Here is a 23,661-nt window from a genome sequence, read left to right as displayed (position 1 = left end):
GGTGGTATGATTTATGGCCTAATAATATTGAGATGGCCTTGACCAGCCAGTCCTGTATGGAGTTGTGGAAGAGCTGCTATGCTCTTTTGTGGGGTTTGCAGCCACATAGGATATGGGACAGGGTCTTGTTCTTGTAAGTGTATCTTTGACATCTCTTGTCTCAGTACCTATAGCAGAAAGTGCTATTGAGTGGGAGGCAGTTGAGGTGGGCCCAGCAAATGAAGAGCTAGCCTGCAAAGTGGGTGAAGTAGCCTTGAGGCAAGAAGTGGTTGTTGGCATTCCACTTCAAAGTAACCTTGAAGACTCTAGCTGGGTTTCCCTTTCAGGTCACTAATGTATTTTGCCTGAAGTTTCCTTCAGGAACCTCTTCAGGCAGGTCCTCACTTGGGGGTGATAGGGATCAAATTGGCAATCAGTTGAGGATGTGGAGAAGCTACTTGCTGGCCTGTAATAGCAGGTTCATCCAGTTATTGAGGAGGTGTTTAATCTCACCATCCATTTTCCTGAGAGACATCTTTGGGACTGTTGAGTCTCTCATGACAAAAGATATGCAGGAGGTGAAGAAAGCACTGAGGATGTTGATCTGCTGTCCCCACCCCAACAGAAAAAACAAGTTAAGCTTCTGACCATCCTGCAGAACCCAAGTATGGTGTCCTTTGACATCTGTTTCTGCCATTGGCCAATGGTGCCCAGGTAGAGGTCAGTTTCACCCTCCTTCAGGTGTCTTATGGTCTTGTCTTGGATCTTGACAGTAATAATTGTAACAGAGTTTCTTTTTCTGCAGCCAATAGGGAGCAAGGCACATGTGGAAGCATTAAAACAGAGCCCCATCCACCTAATTGCTTCAGTTTTTCCCAGTATCTGTGAGAATGAGAGAGGGTCTCACTGTGTTACCAGATTTGCCCATCACTTTGGGGTGTGCTCATTTATTAGGGATATGTTTCTAGGGTCTTTGTAATTCTATCAATGTGCTGCTTGTGTTACTTGTGTTTCTATATGGAACAGTATCTCTCCCTTCTGCAAGTCCTCACCCCCAGTGGAGGTATCTTTCAGGCCTCAGTTTCAGTGGGGCTTGGTTTTTCCAGCCACCAGATCAGTCCGATACACATGCGCACGCGCACGCGCACACACACACAAATTAATGTGATATGCCTGACCCAGACGGGTTGATCAGCATGGATAGGCTGACACCCTCATATGTTTATTAGGTAACAATAAAATGCAGTCAGACACAAGCACACAGGTAAACAGAATACCTCTGAATCCGGCTGGGTGTCAGTTGACACCCTCATGGGCCAGCATTCAGTTCATTAGGGCACGTCTGAGCCACACTGGGTCAATCAGACTGTACAAGCTGATCCCCTTATGTGTCTTAAACTTAGCACGTCCCAATCTTTTGTCCAAACTGTCCTAGTAGTGGTAACCTCTTGATGAGTGGACCCCACAGTATTTTTGGGCTTCACAGGGAGCTTTGGCTTAGGTAAAAGAAGCATTGCTGCAAAGCAAGTGGGGAAGGGGAAGTAGAGAAGGAAAAATATACCCAGTTACCACCAGCTTAATTATAAAAGTTATTTATTGCTAAGTATATGAAATTTATAATGGTACTGGTAGTAATAGACATGCAAGGGAAAACAAACAATTATAATATTACTCTGGTTTCATTGAGTATTTGGGGAAACTAGCTCAAGCTTAACTAATACAGGTTCAGAAATCTATGCCTAGAGAGAAAAAGGAAAAAGAAAAAGGAAAAGAGAGAGAGAAAGAGAGAGAGAGAGAGAGAGACCTGGGATCTCACCATTCCAAGGCACTCTGGTGATTTGTTGACAAGCAAAGTTCCCAACACTATCCTTGAAGGGAGATGATTGTTTTTTCCCAGCTTCTCGAGAACAACAGCGGATGGTGTCAGAGAGATTTTTCTCTCTTGAAGCACAGTTTGCTGCTTTTACAGCTTTTTATACCCTTAGTCCATCTTCTTCAAAGCATTCTTTTAATTGTGTAAATAATTATCTTTTCTATGGACAAGGGGTTATCTGGTTTGGGACATCTCAAGAAACTGATTAATAACCAGGAAAAACATAAAGTTAAGGAGTAACCAGACTCTTAGGAGCCAGCTTGAAATTTTTATGAATAGAAGATATACTGGATGGGATAGTACATTGTTTCTTCTCAGATGGCTTAGCTATGCTTGCAGCATCAAGGTTTTGTATTTTACTTTTTGTGAATAAGCCTCAGTTTAGCATTACTTCCAGATCTTACTTAAAGGGATTGATTACTTGGAGTGTTCATAAACTTTATGGGGAGGACTTCCACCAATCATCCTGGGAAAAGTTTTACAGCATTTGTGGTCAGGGCTCCAACAGGCTGGACATTGTGATGAACCCTTAACCATTGTTCAAATGTTGCCAATACTCCCTTTGACTCAGTTTCTTGCCTCAGCATTCCCTAACCCGGCAATCGAGTTTTAGTCAATCAAGTTTAAATAGGCCTCCCATAGTGGGCCAGGGAATGTACGGCCTGAGATGCCTATTCAACTTTTCTTCTGCTTAGTTTTGGTTAAATGGGGGGGGGGTGCTGGGGGGCAGGGGAAGGGGAATAGAAAAAGTCCTTTGTAAGTCCAGCAAGCTGGGTGCCAGGGCTCCCTCAGGAACACAGAGCTGACAGGTAACAACTGGTGACTGTGACATGGAGTTACAGAGATTTTTTGGCTGTTATGACAGCTAGCAAAATGCTCTCTCCACCAGCAGTCTCTGGGGGTCTGTGGTCAGAGAGTCCCTGGAGTCTCACTTTGAAGACATAGGCCAATTGTTGTGATTTCAGATTTTATTTTATTAAACATTTGGATCTGGTGTTATCTTTGTGCCTTGTGTCATGTTTCATGAAGATTCCAAGTTGCATTTCATGAAATATTTCCTAATTTTTGTCATGTCTGGGAATTGCTCTTCCGTGTTTGGTAAGTGTGCTTTTATGGAACCTGTTATGAACTGCTCAGAAAAACAGTATGAATTACATTAAAAAAAAAATTTTAAACAAGTGTAAATACAAAGAAAAAATAATAGTTTATGGTATTGTGAAACTGTAAACTTTTGAACCAAGACCAAGACCATTCAAATAATGGATTCTAAATCAATAGTGCAACATGATTAACTTAACAAAATTTGAGAGTGTACACCTTCACAAACGGTAAGTGGGATATATAAGTGGCCTCATCATTTAACAACCATGTGGAACTGACTGGTCACTCTCTTGATAATTTATGGGCAAAATATCATAGCAGAAGGCCCCTGCTTGGATTCGAAGTTGAGCTTCCAGAAGCTTTTGTTTTGTAGCGCTAAGCTGTAGTCTAAGATGGGGCAAAGGAGCCAGGGTTGAGTGTCTGTCATGCAAATTGCTTCTCCCACTAGGTAAAGTACTTTGGGGACTATAATACAGGGGTCCCCTTAAGGCTGCTGTGCTATACTAGGGGGGTCCAATGAAAAATAGTGTCCAGAAGCTGCCTTTGCATTTCCAGCTTTTCTATTGAATCTTCTTCTGGTTTATAGCAAGTCCCTACTTGACCTTTTCTTTGGTCCGGGCACAACTGAGCTAGTTTCTTCCAGCCTTGAGAAAGCCGTTCACTCCAAGGCCAGACAGCTCAGATTCTTAGATGCTGCTACAAATTCTCCAAGTCTATCTCTTCAATAAAATATCTAGATCCTTCACAATAGCAGCCCAGTAAGAGTTAATGAAGGACCTAATTACCTTGCCAGCTGTCACCAAGCAGAAGCAGATGCTAAAAATGAATGCAGATCAGGAAGACAAGGCCAGGGACTGCAGGTGGAAAAGCCTCAAAGTTGCAGGAAGCTCTGGAAGAAGCTTATATTACACAGGAAATAGAAAGGGTGAGGGTTACAAAATGACTGCTATTTTAGACTTGGTTACAAGGGGGTTTCATGGACAGAGTTGTTTGACAATATGCTGTCTTCCTTTCTCTCTGCTTCTCTCCCCCTACCCAGTCCTGCTTTTTTTCAGAGAGTTTCCCAGAGCAAGGAAGAATGTAAAGACCCCTATCCTTGAGGGTCTTGTCAATTCAGGTGCAAGACCTGTAGGAAGTAAGAAAAATAACATTTATTCTTTGCTCAGTTTCTATAGCAACAAAGAAAACATTTTTCCTTCAATTTTAGGATGTCATTCTCTTAGCTTTTTCTAGGGCCTGAACACCCCTGGAGATGGTAAATTGTTTTCCACTTCACTTCCCCTGTAGTTTGGAGTTCTGATGCAATGAGACATTTTTGCACCCCTTGGGTGTTTAAATCATAGGTGAGTATTTGTTGTTGACTGTTTCTTGGGAAACTGGTGCTGTATATCTGCTTTGCATGTTAGAGCGCTGGATTGGTAGCAGGACTTTTTGGGGATAGATGGATGGATGGATGCATGTGTTAGGGAAGGTGGGTTGCTTGTGTGAAAGAGGGCAGGTTTGTGATTGCATTCATATCTGTAGGCAAGCCTTCTCTTGGATGATCTTGTTGATGTTGCTGATCTAAATGACCAGACAGAAAGAAGGAGCTTCTTTAAGAAAGCAAAAAAGAGCCCAGCAGAGTGAGTTCCTTCAGGACTGGAAGGACAATAGCCACCCATAATGGAAAAATTAAGACAGCAATTCAGCTTATAATGTTAGAACTGAAATAGAGCACTTTCTGTACCTCAGATTCCATTTATGTCTCCTGCAGAGCTGTACAAAGTCCATGTTAAAATCGTTTTGTAATAATTGCTTGGAAACCTTCAGAATTAACAACATTCCCAGCCATTTGCCAAACTTATACCTTACAATCTTTATGCATTGTCATGCTTAGGCAAATTAATGCAATCACAGACAGGAAGAGCTGTAAGGGGTAGCACGGGGTCATCTAGTCCAAACTCTTTTTAAGGCATAGGCTGACTGTGGCAGAACAGTAGGGGATGCTACTATGTTGAGCCAACCACTGTTTCAGACCCAAAACCACACCTTGAGAGTCTCCGCTGTGTTGCCTCCATCCATCCGTCCCCCCTTCCTGAAGCACACCAGCAAGCTTTGGGTAATGTTGCCACCACCCAGGCACTAGTCTCTGTTATGACTCTGTACATCTTGAGGTACACAGACCTGCAAGTCTTGGGGGTGCTTTGCCCACTGGTAGTAATTTCGGGTGCTCTTTACAGCCTGCAGCCTCCTTGAATAATCTCAGGTGGGGCAGAATTAGTTAATAATCAGTTGAGCTCTGCTAGGAGCGAAACACATCTCTGACCCCTCTCCTTCCAGGTATTCATAACTCGGCATGCTGAGCCAGATAGCTTTTCAATGATCAGAGAGGGAGAGAATGGGGGAGGGAAAGAACAAAGGAAGTTTAAGAGAAAAACAAAATACCTTGAGCAAAACAGAATAAATTGAGCCTTTCAGCAAATTTTGGTTCAGGGACCCTTTTAATACACATCTAAAACTACTTAATCCTAATCTACTGGATAAATTTCCAAAGCTACTCACAGTAGAATGATCCAGAGAGAGGCTCACTCCAGGGGTCCAGGCTTCTCACTGTCCCCGAAATGACTGCCATAGGAAGAGGCAGCTCCCTTCACCTCAGGAATTTTTACAGCCAAGTTCCCTAGGTGATCAAGTTGCCCTAAATCATGCAGAGTGAGAATCGGGGGGCGGGGGGGGAGGATGGCATATCCCCTTCCAGGAAGACAGAGAGAGGGGGAGTTCTTCACACTAACCATATGGAAATCCCAGAAATCCAGGGCAGCATCCAGGAAATCCAGGATGCTGCCTACCCCTGCACTCTCACAAGTTGGTGGGGATGGGGCTGAGAGCTGGGCAGGCAGCAGTGTCTGCCTGCCTGCTTGCAAGGTACCCTGTGCTGCTCCAACTTCCAGAAAGACTACTCCTGTGCCCTTGTATTTTTGGGATACCCATTATAATGTTCAACAGTTGGCCAGGACCAGCCTCTGAAATCTGGGACTGTCCAGGCTAAACCAGGACATATGGTCACCTTATTAAGATGGGATCATCTTGGTCTAAACTATCCCAGTCATGTATTGGCCTAACCTACAAACACATGAAATTCCCCAACCTCTCCAGGTCAGTGATTCTCAACCAGCGTGCAGCAGCACCTCAGCGTGCCTTGAGATCCTTTCAGGAGAAGATCTGCTGGTGCCTACTTAAAAAAGTAGGCTCCTCATCTGCTGGGAGGAGCAGTCAGCCAGGTCCGACCACTCACGTACATTCCTAGCCAGGATAAAGGACCTCCACCTAATCCAGGAGGTTTATAGTCCCACCAGGGGAAATGCCTTGCTTGACTTGGTCCTTGCTACAGGCGACAACCTGGTGAGGGGTCTGCAGATACTCAGCCATCTGGGCGACAGTGATCATCACCTGCTGGAATTTACTATCCAGCACAAGGTAGTGAAAACAAGCAGCAAAGCAGAGGTCCTCAACTTCAGGATGGCTGACTTCTGTAAGCTAAGAAGGTTAGTAGGAGAGGCATTGGGGTCTCAGAGCTTCAATGAGATGGGAGTCCAAGACGGGTCATTGTTGCTCAAGGAGATTGTCACGGAAAAAATCTTAAATGTATGCTGCCAACACAGAAGAGCTGGAATTGACATGCGCAAAGAAGACAGGCAAGGCTATGGAAATTTCCACAGTGCGCCCAGCACGTGCCCCCTGGGTGACCTCAGGAGCTGTCAATCAGCACTGACCTACTTTTCAGCCTTACGCATGTGCAGTTACTTCACAGAGCTAGATCTAACACATGCTCAGTTTAAAACTCAATGAGGTAACTGCTCTGGGAGTTTCTAAGAGAATAGCAGCTTGATTGGCTGGAAGGTTGCTATATAAGGCTTGTGAGCCCCCTCCCAGGGGGTGGGGCGTTTGGAGAGTTGGTGAGTGTTTGGAGAGACCATGGGTGTTTGGAGAGTTGGTGGGTGTTGGTTGGTAGGTTTTGTTAGTGATCATTGGTGTGAGAGTTTGGAGAGACTGTGCTCTGTCTGCAAGCAGAAGCTGCCTAGGCAGGGACTGTGAGGCAGATTGAGAGGCTGGGATCCAATCCCCCGGTTCTTTTCATACTTCATACAGCAATTTACTTCTTCATTACGTTTCCTCGGACTGATTCCTTTGGTTACTGGACTGTTTACGGCTTTCACCTTGACTTCAAATCCAGATCATCCTTACCACTTTGACTTCGGCTTCGTCTGCCACTTACCTGGCTTTCGACTTCGGTTTCCTGCTTTGACCATCCCGTTGTCCAACACTGGACTGGCGTCACACCATATTGTTCTCCGTTCTTCATTTCACCACGTTACAGTTTTCATTGTGTTGTGTTTCCCTATATGAGCTGTTGACCAGCCCTGGGACTAGCAGTGGGCAGCCACACTTATCCCTCAGGGGATAGAAAGCAAGGGCTCACTATGAACCTCGTGGGCCAACAGACCCCTTTGTTGTTCCTGTTAATAACTGTAACTGAAGAAAGAATTGTGCCTCTGCCCCAAAGCGTGAGTAAATAAACCCATCTTATTTTGAAACCATACACTTCCGTGCCACTCAGACTCCGCCGCCGCTAATCCCACTTGTTCGTGTTCCAATTGCCACCCCAGCCCACTGGGGCCTTGGGGCCCAATTCATTTGGTTACCCCAACAGAGATGATCCTCTGAGATCAAAAGAAGTCAGTCCCAATGTGGGCAGGAGTGCTAAGAAGCCTCCATGGCTCAGCAAAGGCATCCAGGCAAAAAAGGAGGCATACAAACAGTGGAAGCGGGGGGCTATCACCAAGGAGGATTACTCTTCTGTTGCCCAGGACTACAAGGTAGCGGTTAGGAAGGCCAAGGCTGAGATGGCTAGCAACCAGAATTAAGGATAATAAAAAGTCCTTTTTCAAATGCATAGGAAGTAAGAATGTGGCACTGGGTAACGTGGGGCCCCTACAGGATGGGCTTGGCAATCTGGTGATTGCAGCAAATGAAAAAGCTGACCTCTTTAATTAATTCTTTGCCTCCATATTCCTGAACAAGGACCGGGACATTTCCCCCACTAGAATTGTGGAATGACCCAGGGGAGGCACTGCCATGCCTAGGGTCAGGAATGACCTAGTTAGGGAACTTTTGGAGGGGCTGGATGTGTTTAAATCAGTAGGTCCAGATGCTCTTCACCCACAGTTTGTGAGGGAATTGACAAGGGTCTTAGCAGGGCCCCTGGCATGGCTCTATGAGCACTTGTGGGGCACTGGCCAGGTACCAGAGGATTGGAAAAGGGCCAATGTGGTCCCCATTCATGAAAAGGGGAGAAAAGAGGATCCCAGCAATTATAGGCAAGATATTGAACAGCAACAGACCACTGGGGATTTCCACTTGATACCTCCTCCTACTTTGAGTTATAGAGTATCGGGGTGGATGTCATCTTCCTGGACTTCAAGAAGGCGTTTGACATGGTTTCCCACCATATTCTCTTAAAAAATGGTGACTGAGGCATTAATGCCTAAACAGTCGGATGGGTGACAAACTGGCTAGATGGTTGCACCCAGAGAGTGGTTGTAGATAAGTCATTTTTGACCTGGAGGGATGTGGGCAGTGGAGTCCCCCAGGGCTCAGTCCTGGGGCTTGTACTGTTCAACATATTTATCAGTGATCTGGATGTGGGTATGGAATGCACACTGTCCAAATTTGCTGATGACACCAAGTTGTGGGGTGAAGTAGGAACACTGCAGGGGAGGGACAGAATCCAGCTAAATCTAAGCAAATTACAGAGGTGGGTGGATGAGAATAGGATGGAATTCAATGCAGACAAGTGCAAGGTACTGCATCTAGGGAGAAGGAATCAGCAACAAACCTATAGGCTGGGGAACACCCTTCTCAACAACACAGTAGCTGAAAGGGATCTTCGAGTCATTGTTGACTCCAGGATGGAGATGAGCTGCCAATGCGAGGAAGCAGACAATAAGGCTAACCACACCTTGTCATGCATCTACAGATGCTTCACAAGCAGGTCCAGGGAGGTGATCCTTTCCCTCTATGCAGCATTGGTCAGGCCACAGTTGGAGTACTGCATCCAGTTTTGGGCGCTGCACTTCAAGAGGAATGTGTCTAGCATTGAGAGGGTCCAGAGGAGGGCCACTTGCATGGTCAAGGGGCAGTGGGGCAGGCCCAATGAGGAGAGGCTAAAGGGCCTGAACCTTTTCAGCCTCCACAAGAGAAGGCTGAGAGGGGATCTGGTAGCCATTTACAAACTAACCGGGGAGGGGGGGCAGTGAGAATTGGGGGAGGCTCTGTTGCCCCAGGGACCATCTGGGGTTACTAGGTATAATGGCCACAAATGTTTAGAGAGAAGGTACAGGACATCAGGAGGCATTACTTTACAGTTAGAGCTGCCAGGCTCTGGAATGGACTTCCAAGGGAGGTGGTACCTTGACAGTCTTTAAGAGGAGGCTGGACAGATATTTGGCTGGGGTAATATGACCGCAGCACCCATTCCTGCCTGGGGCAGGGAGTTGGACCTGATGATCTGTTTAGGTCCCTTCCAACCCTAAGCACTTTGAAACTATAGGAGTCACACAGTGCCATGCAGTGTTAGCATTGTTAGGTGTGTACACATGATGCACAACATAAACTCAAAGATTTCAAATCGGAATCAAGTGTTAACAACATGCTGACCTATTGTGATCTTTCTGTGTTCTTTGCAGAAGAAAAATTGCTCTATCTCCTTTCTATAGTCAAAAAATGAGGCAAACCTAAGAGCTAGCATTTTCTGAGGGGTACCCTAAGTCTAACAAGGTTAAGAACCACTGTTTTAGATAATCTGTTGCAATGCTTAACCAGGTCTTCCTGATATCCAAGCTAAATTGCCTTTGTTTTAATTAAACCTGTCACTTCTTGTCCTGTTCCCATCTTCATTATAATGAGCTTTTGTACATGAAAACTGTTATCAAATCCCCCCCTTCATTATTCTCTTCACTAGACTAAATAATACAAATCCCTCCAGCATTTCCTCCTTACATCATGTGTCCTAGACCTCTTCTCATTTTAGTTGTTTGCTTCTAGACACTCTTCTGTTGGTCCACATCTTTTTTAAAGTGCAGTGTCCAAAACTGAACACAGTATTCTAGGCAGAGTAGAGATATCACCAGAACTGAGTAGAGTAGATGTTTGCATACAAGAGCAGAGTAGAGTTGCATGCAACTCTTCATTTTGTATATGTGCATCTGGTTCTTTTGAATGCAGTCTTTTGCACTTGTCCTTATTAAGTCTCATAATCTTACCATGATGAGTGACTGGACCTCAGGTATAGATGGCTATACCCTGTAGAGGAGGGATAGTGTAGATAAAAGATGCAGGGGTGTAGCTCTCTATGTTAAGGAAAGCTACATGTCCCTGCAAGCTGATACAGGTGACCAGGGTGGATGACTGGAGACCCACTGAGTTAAAATCTGTGGGCACAAGGGACACAATGGTGGGAGTCTACTACAGACCTCCCACCCAAACATACTGAGCTCAACCAGGAGTTTGCCCAGGAACTGGCTGAGGCTGCATGCTCCAGGACCATGGTTGTCATGGGTGACTTCAGTTACCTGGACATCTTGCGGGAGGATCACTCAGGAAAATCTGAGTGGTCTCAAAGCTTCCTCTCGTGCATGGATGACCTTTACCTGACTCAAGAAGTCTATGGGCCAACAAGAGGCAAAGCGCTTCTCAACCTGGTACTGGCTACTGGGGATGACCTAATTGGCGACCTAGTGATGGATGGGAAGCTGGGTGACAGCGACCACGAGCTGATCATCATCACCATCCACCGTTAAGCTGGCAAGTCAGTCAGCAACATGGAAGTCCTTGACTTCAGAAAAGCCGACTTTGACAAGCTCAGGAGGCTTATCAGTGAGGCCCTAAGGGACCATGACCCCATGGAGATGGGAGTTCAAGAAGAGTGGTTGCTCCTCAAGGAGCAATCCTCAATGCACAAGCTAAGTCTATTCCATCTCAGAGAAAGGCAGCAAGAGGGCACAGGAGCGCCCCTGGCTCTAGCAGACCTCCTAAGGTTAAAAAGAAAAGCCTACAAAGGATGGAAGACAGGATTCACCTCCAAGGAGGATTATTCTGCACTGGTCCAGTCCTGCAGGGAGCAAACCAGGAAAGCCAAGGCTGCAACCGAACTCCAACTAGCTTTGAGCATCAAGGACAACAAAAAGTCCTTTCTGAGATATGTGGGGAGCCGGAGGAAAAGCAAGGGCAACATTGGACCCCTGCTGAACCAGATGGGGCAACTGAAAACTGATGCCCAGGAAAAAGCCAAACTATTAAATGGGTACTTTGCATCGGTCTTTCATCAGTCCCATGGGATGCCTGTGCCCGCTACAGGACTGGGAGGTCCAGGTGAGGGAGATCCCCTGCCCTCCATAAACGCTGACTTCATGAAGGAACATCTTGAGAAGCTGGATACCTTCAAGTCAGCCGGCCCTGACAATCTGCACCCCAGGGTACTCAAGGAGCTGGTGAGCATCATAGTCCAGCCTCTGGCACGGATCTTTGAAATCTCCTGGTGCTCTGGTGTAGTGCCCGAAGACTGGAAGAAGGCCAGTGTGGTGCCGATCTTCAAGAAAGGGAGGAAAGTGGATCCAGCTTACTATAGGCCCTGTCTTCTATCCCGTGGAAGATCTTAGAAAAGTTTATTAAAGAGGCCATCCTTAATGGACTGGCCAACATCAACATCGTAAGGGATGGTCAGCATGGGTTTGTTGTGGGTAGGTCTTGCTTGACCAATCTCATTTCCTTCTATGACTAGGTGACCTATCACCCAGACAAGGGAGAAGAGGTTGATGTCATATATCTTGACTTCAAAAAAGCCTTTGATCTGGTATCCCATGATCACCTCTTGGCAAAACTGGCCAATTGTGGCCTTGGGTCCACCACAATCTGCTGGCTGGGGAACTGGCTCCATGGTCAGACCCGGAGGGTAGTAATTGATGGAAGTCACTCATCAGGGTGTCCTGTAACCGGTGGGGTCCCCCAAGGCTCTGTCCTTGGACCCATATTGTTCAACATCTTCATTAATGATGTGGACATTGGAGTCAGAAGCAGACTGGCCAAGTTCCCCGATGACACCAAACTTTGGGGCAAAGCATCCACGCCAGAAGACGGACGGGTGATCCAGGCTGACCTGGACAGGCTCAGCAAATGGGCAGACAAGAACCTGATGGTGTTTAACACTGAAAAATGCAAGGTTCTCCACCTTAGGAAGAAAAACCTGCAGCATCCTTATAGGCTCGGCAGTGCTACACTGGCTAGCACTATGGAAGAAAGAGACTTGGGGGTCATCATTGACCACAAGATGAACATGAGCCTTCAATGTGATGCTGCGGCTACTAAAGCAACCAAAACACTGGCTTGCATCCATAGATGCTTCTCAAGCAAATCCCAGGACATCATTCTCCCCTTGTACTCAGCCTTGATGACGCCGAAGCTGGAGTACTGCGTCCAGTTTTGGGCTCCACAATTCAGAAAGGATGTGGAGAAGTTTGAGAGAGTCCAGAGAAGAGCCACGCGCATGATCAGAGGTCAGGAAAACAGACCTTACGACGACAGGCTGAGAGCCATGGGGCTCTTTAGCCTGGAGAAGCGCAGGCTCAGGGGTGATCTGATGGCCACCTATAAGTTTATTAGGAGTGACCACCAGTACCTGGGGGAACATTTGTTCACCAGACTGCCCCAAGGGATGACGAGGTGAAACAGTCATAAACTACTGCGAGACCATTTCAGACTGGACGTAAGGAAGAATTTCTTTACTGTCTGAGCCCCCAAGGTCTGGAACAGCCTGCCATCGGAGGTGGTTGAAGCACCTACATTGAACACCTTCAAGAGCAAATTGGATGTTTATCTTGCTGGGATCCTATGACCCCAGCTGACTTCCTGCCCTTTGGGCAAGGGGCTGGACTCGATGACCTTCTGAGGTCCTTCCAGCCCTAATGTCTATGAAATCTATGAAATCATCCTATTTATTTCAGGTCATTTTGCCAATTTATTGAGGTAATTTTGAATGCTAATATTATCCTCCAGAGTACCTGAACTCCCACCCATAATGTTGCCAGCTGCAAATTTAATAAGTGTACACTCAATTTCATCTTCCAAATCATTAATGAAGACATTGAACTGCAACAGACTACTGGGGATTTCCACTTGATACCTCCTCCTACTTTGAGTTATAGACAAATCCTTTTTTGAATATGGTTATCCAACTATTATGCATTCACTTTGTAGTAGTGTCACCTACACCATATTTTGTTATCTAACTTATGAGATTATCATGGTATTCAGTGTCAAAAAGATTATTAAAGATCTGGAGTGTCCTATCGACTGCTTTCCTCCTATCTATAAGGCCCATCATCCTGTCATAGAAGAAAATCAGGTTAGTTAGGGATGGTTTGCTCTTGACAAATCTATGTTGACTGTTACTTTGTTATCCTCTAATTCTTTGCCAACTGAATGCTTTATCAAAAAGGTAGGGGAGGGAGCAGGAACTGCAAGGTAACCATTTGGGGCTTTTGGACTGTTGGGAGAGGAAGCGCTGCCATGTCCATCGGTGAAGAGTGAGCTGAACTGGGAATGAAGAGAAGGGAGGCCTAGAGATGAGTAGTAATCTGAATGAAGCTACAGAACTTGTAAATTCTCGGAGTAACGGTGTGCTTAAGATACAGTCCCTGGTAAGCATTTTTAGCACACAGAAGGAAAAAAAAGCAGTAAGCTCACAAATGTCCTAAATGGTAGCTTCTTTCAAGGCAAAACAAGCATCAGCCACGTCACATAGTATTTATTACTGTACAACTTATAAAAAACTTAAGTGTAACATATTACGAGAACAATATATACAGGCTGGGTGTCTATGTTGGCATTTTCATAGTCTGAAATCTCAGCTTTCTGGTGAAATATCCTCCCTGGAGGTCTTTCCAGCCCTCTGTCTTTTTTGTTCCCTGCAATTAAATGCAACTTGACAATAGTATTCTGGGAAGAAAACTACTTCTTGTAAGATGCTTTCAACTTCCAGGCATGCTTCCACTCAGCCATTCTTCCCAGACATACATCCTTATTCCTTCTTTCCATATACACATCCTTTTTCAAGTAGTTTTTCATAGGAGTTGCCTGAACCCTAGTCTCACTCCAGAAAATGACAAGAGCCAGGACCTCTTCACAGCTCCAATTGTGATTCCAAGAGTATGCAAGTGCAAGTGGTCTGATCTTGGGTGATATCAATATTCAGAGAAAAGGATGAGGCCCAATTATCCCAAGCGTATAGCAGTGATATGCATGCAGGTAAACAGCAGTTGATCTTGGTAAGATGCGAAGTCTCTTGATCTTGATAAGATGCCTCACTATCGTTTGGGTGATCCGCTGCTGACCAACAAGGTCACCCACTGTGTCTCAATCCAGGCTTCCACCATGATGTGATTGTTGCCTGCTGGTACCTTCCTTGGCCTGCTAGGGGCAGCGTCTCTGAGTCCACATTCCACACCTTCCACTGGAAAAGGCTCATATCTATTCACTACCTCTTTCTCTCCACTCTCAGTCCAAGGAGGGCTCTATGGACCATGTCAGCTACCTCCCCAGCATCCCTTTCCTATGGCCACAGCCACCGCTGAGCCTCATCCCCTAGAGTCAGTGTCAATTGACAAGTTGTCATAGCTCCAGTCTTTAGCTTCTGGAATTGCTGTCTATGCACCTGCTCAATTACCTCTAGCCAATGCAAGATGGTTCCTTTTACTTTGTTGTAATCCTGGGCCTCAACTAAGGGTATGCTGTCATTTGCTGCCTGTGCCTCCCCCATCAACAGCCCCAGTCATGATAACTAAGCATCTTTTGGCCACCGAGCTTGGTATGCCATCTGCTCTAATGCCTCTAAAAAATCTTGGGGTAATCGTCTTTGGTCATGCAGGGCATTGCCATAGCTCCAGCTTGTCTCAAGAGATTCCCTGCAGCAGCCTCCAGGGTCTGGTTCTATCACCCACTAGTTCTCTTCTACCACTAGCTGTAATTGCTCTGTGCTTTGCACCTGCATTTGCAGCATCCCTACCATCTGAGCTCCCTGCTGCTTTGCCTGCTCCTGAGCTGCTGCCTGTTGCTGGGCCAGCAGCTGCAATTTCTGCTCCATTTTTTTTCTTTTCTTCTCACCAGCCTTCTTATGAAACTCACCCTACCCTACCCTCAACAACCCAAAAAAACTCAAATGTTCCTGGCCAGGGAACCAATGTATATGCTATTACAGGTAGTTTTCAGGCAGAGCAGAATTAGCCATGATGGTCAGGCTCCTGAGCCACCACTTCTGCTTTTGCTGCAGCATTTAGCTAAGGGCTCACTGTTCAGGGTCCTCGCCTCTGCTGTAGCCAAGTTAGTCTATACCACCACAAAGCCACCCTGGGTTTGTAAGAAATGCAAAAAAAAAAAAAAGTTCAGCAAATAAACTGCCACTCGGCTTTTTGCTGGCTCCAAGTCTCTGGCTTGCTAGGCTTTTCCCAGGCTTCGTTCCCCCATTGCCTCATGCCTTTCAGGGGCTTTAAAGAGAGCCCACGTGGCTTCCATGCAAATAGCCCCTACTGGCAGAGAACGTGGCTTCCCTGAGCCTGGGGTCAGCTGAGGTCAAGCCACATTCTCTGCTTCTGCCAGTGCAGCTGTCCCCAGAGCCTGCTTTCAGCATCTTTAATTTTACCCCCTGCTGGTTCATGTGGCCTTGTTCTTCTTCATTCCCCACACCTGGGTTAGCTCCCTTACTAGGAGGCTCACTACCTTCCTGAACCTGGATCCTCAGTCTCTGGTGAGTCCCTCCATGTCTGAGGAGGGTGTGGGTAATGCTTCCAGGGTGTGGGGCTGTTCAGGATCCTCCAAATCCATAGTAACAGGACTGGGGTCTATTACAATGGACATGAGTCAACAATGTGGGATATGGTTTGAACTTGTCCACAAGGGCACTTGTTGTCATTGCGAAGGCCCTTTGGTATAGGTTTGAGACACAGTGACCCTGTCCAGCCAATAATGGTGTGCCAGTTAAACCCTGGTTGACTGACTGTAGGGTCAGAGATGATGTGGTGATTGATTGGTGCTCATACTAACCATTCTTCATGCCATTGGGTAAGTCAGGAAAAGTCAAAGGGTTTTGAAAAGGTGGGCCACATTGGATATCTTGAGGGGAGCCAAACTATTGGTGGGTGGAATATGTGCTGGTACACTGGCAACATAGGATTATCAAAGAGTCTGGCTAGTAAATTTACTTCAGCATTTGTGCTGCAGAGATGAGGGAGAGCAATGTTACTGAGGATTGGTACCCATGGCAGTGGAGTGAGGCACAGTGTGCCTGACACAAGACCCATTGTATCATGCAGTTGGGTGCCCAGTTTGCTGTGTGAGGAACAAGCCCATACAGGGGCCCAGTATTCTGCAACTGAATAACACAGTGTGAGAGCAGATGGCCGTAGTGTAGAGGCATTGGCACCTCAAGTGGAGCCTGCAAGTTTGGCAAGTAGGTTATTCCTTGTTTTGATTTCAAAATAGTTTTCTGGAGATGTGATTTATAAGTTAAAGACCAGTCAAGAGTGACTCCAAGATAAACTAGGGGAGTTTTGAATTTGAGAGGCTGACCATTTAAGTTCATAATTAGTGATGGCATTATGCAGATGGAAAACACTTGGAACTTGGTAAATAAGTCGTGCACTTGAAGAAAGAGAATCCATCTCTTTCTCCTCAATGTACTGGCTATTTTAAGATACTCATAACAATAGAGCACAGAGTATTTTTGCCTGAAGCAAACAGATTGGACTGCATACACAAGAAGATCTACTGAGTAGAAGGTGACATTTTTACACAGCCACTTTCCAAAGTAGAGCCACACTCTAATTATTTTTGACCATATATCAGAGTAATACACTGTAATATACTGTGTAAAATTAATGAAGTCTTAGTACTATCAGACATCACTTTGCTGTTAATTTTTTAGAGCTTGGTTAATTATAGAATCCTAGAAATTATAAATGGTACAACTTGTCCATCCCTTTGCTAATATAAGGTGAGGTGCTGAAGAAATGTCAGGACTTTGGCAGATTGCTGAATTTGAGGGTTAGCTGAATATAAAATAACAAAGCAAATGGAATGAACTAATCAGATTTGTACAATGTGATAACAAATCTTGTTAGGAATGAGGCCCTAATCACTCTGCTGACAGCATCACTCTCAGTGTATGTCTTGTTTCCTATATACTCCGCCTCTAAATTTCTAAGAAGTCATCCAATGCCATTTTCTTCCCAGTGGAATTACAGCCTGTTACAGAGGAGGTATACTCTGCTGTCCTCTGGGGACATAGGCATTTTCATTCTTCCTGTCTATTTATTCAATCTAAATGAGCCACCTTGAATGAAAGTTTGTTTCATTCTTTTCTATAGAAATAAATAAAGGTGCAAACTCACTGTTTGGATGCTTACCAAACTCCAACCTGGAAACAATGCATATTTCATGTATCCTGCAAGCCATTAATTCCTTGGGTCAGGTGCATGAATTTTTTTTCTGTCTTTCAGCCATGTGAGTTTCATTTGAAGCTGGTCATTTTGGAGACCTTAGGGACAGTAGAAATTAACTCCTTAACTGGTTCACTAGGAATCAGAATTGAAATCTACTGGGGATATTGAATTGTTGAAACACTAAACAAATTTCTTGACACTTGGTTAAACACACTGTGATTTGAAAGCTGTGGCTGGGTTGAGCTGAACTTCAAAAATGTTATACTTTATGTCGGTAGGGATTATACATCAAATAGATAGAGTGAATCTGGCATTTCACCACTGTAGTCCAGTGGGAAAAATTAGTATTGCTTTGGGTTTGATGTTTGAAACTAATGGGAAGCAGCAGAGTCAGATACCTTCAAAGCAGGGTTGGAATTCAGGCACTCATTAGGTCTCCTTCCAAGTTCTGCTATTACTTTATTTTGTGACCATAGTCAAGTAATTTAGACTTCAGTCTTGCAAAGACTTACACACATGCTTTATGCACTTTGAGTAGTCTAATCATTTCCCCTAATATAGAGATTTTACACTTAAGAATTCTCAAAGTAATTAGTGTATTAACTTCAGTAAAACTATCCTCAGACATACGGATAAGAAAATGTACAACTCTTCATACGGTTGAGACTTTAAGATACTGCTAGCCATATTCCTTGAGACAAAGTTAAAAAATGAACATCCTAACATTAGAGTTCATACATCACAGTAAGTGTATCATAAGCAGCAACAAAAGTCTAAACTTGAAGAGATATATCAACAACAAAATACAGTCCTGCACTTTTGAGAGTTAATTTTTTCTAGGAAAAGTGAATCTTTTGTCAATAGGATTATTAGAAACCAGGGTGTTGCTGCAGGAAAGGCAGTTAATCATATTCAATTATTAGACTATAAAATATAGAATACATGAATAAACAAGTAAACATATATAGAATAAACTAATAAATCCTCCTTTTATTTATCATTCAGCAAATCTTCCAACTGAGCAGATAAGAAAACTTTGGTAAGAGCATAACAGAAAATCAACTATCTGTAGTTGATTTAAGTTTTGCTGGAAGCAGAAATAAAACGCAGGAGCCTAAAGGTAAAAATGATATAATTATGTCAATATTTACACAGTAGCACCAGTCTTTAAATCCAGAGGGCAGTTTCCTTGGAGGGCAGTTTCCAGACTTGTTCCTGCCATGCAAATTCCACTAGCTCCCTGACCGTTCTTTCTGTGTGTCTGGAAGCAGGCACCTACTCTGGATTCCTTTAAGAAACACTTGGATGCCTATAATTGCTGGGATCATTTGACCCATGCTGACTGCCTGCTGTTTGGGTGGGGGGCTGGACCCAATGATCTTGTGAGGTCCTTTCCAGCCCTAATGTCTACGAAATCTATGAAGGCAATGGACCTTTTTCCCAGTACAAAAAGCTAGTGTACGGATGTTAAATTAGGTTTTTAAAGAAGAAAAACACTTCTTCCATGAAGAAATCATAACTAAAAATCATGTTCTTCAGGGAAAGAAGTTTTGCAGTGACACTTACAATGCCTGCATGTTTCTCTTGTCTCTAGAACCTCCACTATCCCACAGTCCTCTGCTGCCCTTCCGCACCTCCAGGAGAGGAAAGTGTGGAGGAGAATGTTGGCCTGGTAAGTGGCAAGCTGTCAGAGAGCCCAGTGGGGACCCTTCTGCTGGGCACTTGAATGGTGCTGAAACTGTTCAAGTCTTGGTGCTGATTCCCACCCCTTGAACATCATCAGGAGCTCAGGTACTGTTCAAGCAACAGCATGGATTTCCACCCTAGAACAACACCTGGACTCCCTTTGCTGTTCAGACAGGGACTCCTCATCTCAGGGCAGTAGCTGAGCAGTTTGTCTGCAGGTGGAATTGGGGGCAGGGGCAGAGAGCAGCACGCTCCTCCCAGGTGGCTGGGGGCTACTTCTCTGCAACTACCTTTAGATGCTGGAGAGCTTGCCTTTGAGGCAACGTTGCTAATTTGCAGCCAGGGGGCTGGAATGCCTGTGTTTCTCCCTGCCCTCTACCTCACTATGTTTTCCAGTGCTGCAAATTTCCTGAAACTTCGCAGCACTGGAATTGAATGCTTGTCCATAGCCACTGTTAATCCACAGCCAACTCTGTTTAAATCATCAAATCTCTAATACCAGTGTGCTGGAAGCAGCTTTAATCCTCTTTCCTGGCCACCCCAGTGCAGTGGGTTTGAGAAGCCAGAGTTGATAGGTTCCTAGTCTGTTCCACTGCAGGCTTTCCCTGGGTGCATCTACATGTGTACATTTACTGCACAGTAATTTAAATAGCTGCACAGTACAAGTTCACGTCAAAACGTGCATGCCTGTACTGCACAGTAAATATGGTGATTTGCTCTGAACTGGGTGTTAATTTGATACCAGCCAGGTATCAGATCCCCTCAGGGCTGCTGACCCTCCTGGCTGTGTCCCAGGGCCAGCACCTGCTCCCCACTGCTGCTCACTCGCACCACTGTTTCTTTGCAGGACCATAGTGAAGCACTTTGGCCACACGGCTGTGACTCCCTGACCATGCCCCTATAAGGGGTGCTGCTTTCAGCCCTCCAGGGCCGGCATCATAGGGCCTGCTGCATGGGGGCCCAGTCAGCTGGCAGGAGGCATGATGTCCACATCCTGCCCCATGTCCAGCCCTGGCCCCATCTGCCTGTCCAGAGCTCTAGGGGTACAAACTGGACCCAGGAGAATGTGCATGCCCTTGTGGCACTGTGAGGCCCAGATGACCTTAGGCAGTTCACCCAGGGTGAGAGCTCAAACACCTACATTTATGAGGCCCTGGCCCTGGGATGTGTGCATGGGGCCACACCCAGTCAGTGCAACAGTGCCACGTGAAGGCCAAGAACCTGTGGGCCCACTGGGTGGCCATGAACAGTCACAATCGTCAATCTGGTGGGGCCCACAGGACCATGCCTTTCGTTCAGGAGTTGACCCACATTTTGGTGCCCCAGGAATCCATGTCCACACCCCATCCTGAGAGGATCTCAGGCTTTCAGTGCCCCACTCTGCACTCCTCCTCAACTACTGTGCTGGGGAGCCCTGGCCAGTGGCTATCTCAGCCTCAGACCCACCCCACAACCACCCACAAGGAGTGGCTAGCCACACTACTTCTGGCTTCCAGCAGCACCAGCTTCTCCCTGGGGGAGGCACCAGCTCCTAGCCCACCATAGGTTGCAGACACTGGGTGGAGCTGAATGCTAGGCGAAGCAGCTAGTGTGAAGTGGCTAATATTCACTTCAGATTCTGATTCGTCCAATTTGGGTGACAGTGATTTGATTTGGTGGTTCAAAGCACTGTCCTGATTCAATTCAGCCAAATTGGATTTAGAGATTTGGGTGCTGCTAAATCTCTAAATCTCTGAATCAGGCAGGCTGATCCCCACCCAAACCAGCAATGGCTGCCCTGCCTGCCCTAGCTGCCACCATGTTGGGGAAAAAAGCCCCGACTCAGTGAGTGCAGCCAGGTGGGGGACAGCTGCCTCCCAGTGCCCCATGCTATGTAGGGCACTCTCCATGAATCCCCTGACTCCCAACAGTGTCCCAGACCACCCCGCACCCCCCCCCCCCGGCTGCCTTGCCCATTGCAGCTCTAGCCCTTTAAGAAAAAAAAAAATGAGAAAGACCCTGGACTCACCATTCTTGCTGGCAGGGGGTGAGCCTGCTGCCCTCATTGCCCTGCACCATGTGGGGGGCTCTGCACAAGCCCCCTGAAGCCCTGAGACCACTGCAGGAGCAGTGAGTCCTGGGGCTTTTCTCAGCTTTTTTTTTCTTAAAGGGCTGGAGCTGGGGTGGGCAGGGCAGCCATGGGGGGAGCTGGGGGAGTAGGTGGGAGTTGTGGGGGCTGGAGGAGCAGGCAGGAGATGGGGCCTGGCAGGGGTCCCCTATGGCCCCCTGCCTGTCCCCTACTTACCAGCTCTGAGTCTCGCTGAAGCTCCCTGCTGCAGCCACCAGGGACTGTCTGAATCACCAAAGCTCTCTGAATCTTTTCCAAAGATTCAGAGAGCTTTGATCAATTCAGACCTTTTAATCAGTCCCCTGATTCAATGTGGATTTGGAGAGTCAGCCACTGCATTGGGCCAAATCTCCTCCAGATTGAATCACCACCCAAAGCTTCACACAGCCCTACTGAATGCCGCCTGGAATGGGGAGCCCTGCACTGAGCCATCAGCCTTGCCTGCCCCAGACCTATGGTAAGTTCCACACTGGAGAGCAGGCCCTCCCAGTCCCAGTCCCCACCCCTGCCCCTGCCACCAGCCCCAGCCCCCTTTCTTTGCCTGGCCCACCTGCACTCCCCTGGGCCCAGGTTCCCTCTTACAGCATGCAGAGAGGCAGGACTCCGGTCAGACCTTTACTGAGCAGTCTGTGTCCCCATGGCTAGGTGGGAATGGGCTTCTCATATGCTGAGGAAGGCATCGATTCCAGCAGCAATCTCCTCCTTGGCAACTGGGGGCAGGAACATGTAGCACTGCAACAGATAGCCCTCCAGGCAGCAGCAGAGGTTACAGGCAAGGCCAGGATTTCCCCCTGCACCATTGTACCTTACGGTACTGATCCAGGAGCACAGGTGTGCCCGGGGCACCAGCAGGATCAGCAGCAGCAGGGCAAAGTGGCCCAGGTAGCCCTTCACCTGCACAAACAGTCCATCATGCACCATCTGTGGCACATGCATCAGGGGCATGCTTAGGGCACAGTGGCAACATGACAGGGGGCCAACCCCTGGGTGCCTCCCTAGAGAGGCCCCCAGTGGGGAGCCTTGCCCCCTGTTATCTGGGAGCCCCATGCACCCTGAGTTCAAGCACAAGGGGATGGGCAGCAGCACAGCAGAGAAGCAGGCCTGCAGAGGCAGAGGTGGGGTCAGCAGCGGCTGGAGCCATGGCAGCACGTGTTGCCAGCAGCCTGACCTGACCACCCCCAGGAAGGAGGCAGGGTGGCAGATGGCCTGTGGCCAGCCCCCAGGGAACAAGCAGGGTCAGGGGGCTTGAGCAGCACCCACCTGGGCCCAGACCTGCCCAGCCAGCTTACCATGGTCCCTGGAAACCTGTACATGGCCAACCTCCAATTTGAAGGCAGGCAGCTTGGAGCCCCTGGAGCAAAGCATCTTATCTCTCAAATGTTGCAAACCCTCACAAAAGCCTTCTGTCTCTTGTCTCTGCAGGGCCAACATCTGGACACGGGGGGAGACCTCAGGGCCTCACAGGACAACTACCACAGGCTCACTGCCACCCGCTGCTGGAGCTGCCCAGAGGCACCAGCTGCACCAGTGGTGCAGCCAGCATGGGATCTGCCTGCTACAGCAGCTGGTGGTCACAGTAGAGGGCTGGGTGGCAGGCCAGCAGGCATAGTGGGCGGAGGACCTCACCCAAGAGGCCGCCCAGGAGGAAGTACAACTGCAGGCATACCATGCCCACTGGGCCAAGGTGGCCCTGGAGCAGTGGCACATGGAGCTGCTGAAGCATATCTGGCTGTACAGCGCTACCCAGGGGAGCCAGTGCCCTGCCTCCCCATGCCTGGCCCCCTACTCCATTCCCACAGGGGCTCTGGGTCCCACCTGCCACCATGCAGCAGGCCCCCAGCAGCATCCTGGAGCAGGTCCTGCAACATTTGCTGGCTGCAGGCATCCCCAGGCTTCACCACAACCATGAAGGAACCCTCTGGACTTATGGGGGAACTGTCTGCAGCCAGGGTGCTGGCCACTTGCTGCTGGGTGGCCTCTCCCCTCAGCCCCTCACAGATTGACTCCAGGACGGAGTTCAAGATTTGACTGACTGCTGGGTTCATTTGGGAACTGGGGTTTTTACAGTGGGTGAATGGGAAGGGTGGGGGAGGGTCATTGTTGGGGAGGCGGGTGCAAGGAGGGGGGCTGTGTTTGTTGAGGGAGGAGTGGAGGGGGATGGGGGCATTGCACAGAAAATAACACTTTTACAGTTTCACCCATGTACATGTCCTGCAGTGGTGCTGGGGGTGGGCAAAGGGTCAGGGGTGTGTGGGCAGTGGGACAGACAGCTGAAGCAGGGAGTGCAGAAGGAGAGCAGAGCCTCCCACAGCCAGTGCCCTGGGCCTGGCTAGCAGTTGTGTGGCTGTCCTGGGGCCTGGGTGGGAGGGCCTGCTGGGACCAGCAGG

Source organism: Crocodylus siamensis, chromosome 1 (genome assembly GCF_052110815.1).
Source record: "Crocodylus siamensis isolate JL-2025a chromosome 1, ASM5211081v1, whole genome shotgun sequence".
Taxonomy (NCBI): domain Eukaryota; kingdom Metazoa; phylum Chordata; order Crocodylia; family Crocodylidae; genus Crocodylus; species Crocodylus siamensis.
The sequence above is the reverse complement of the archived record's forward strand: the minus strand, read 5'-3'. Positions refer to the sequence as shown.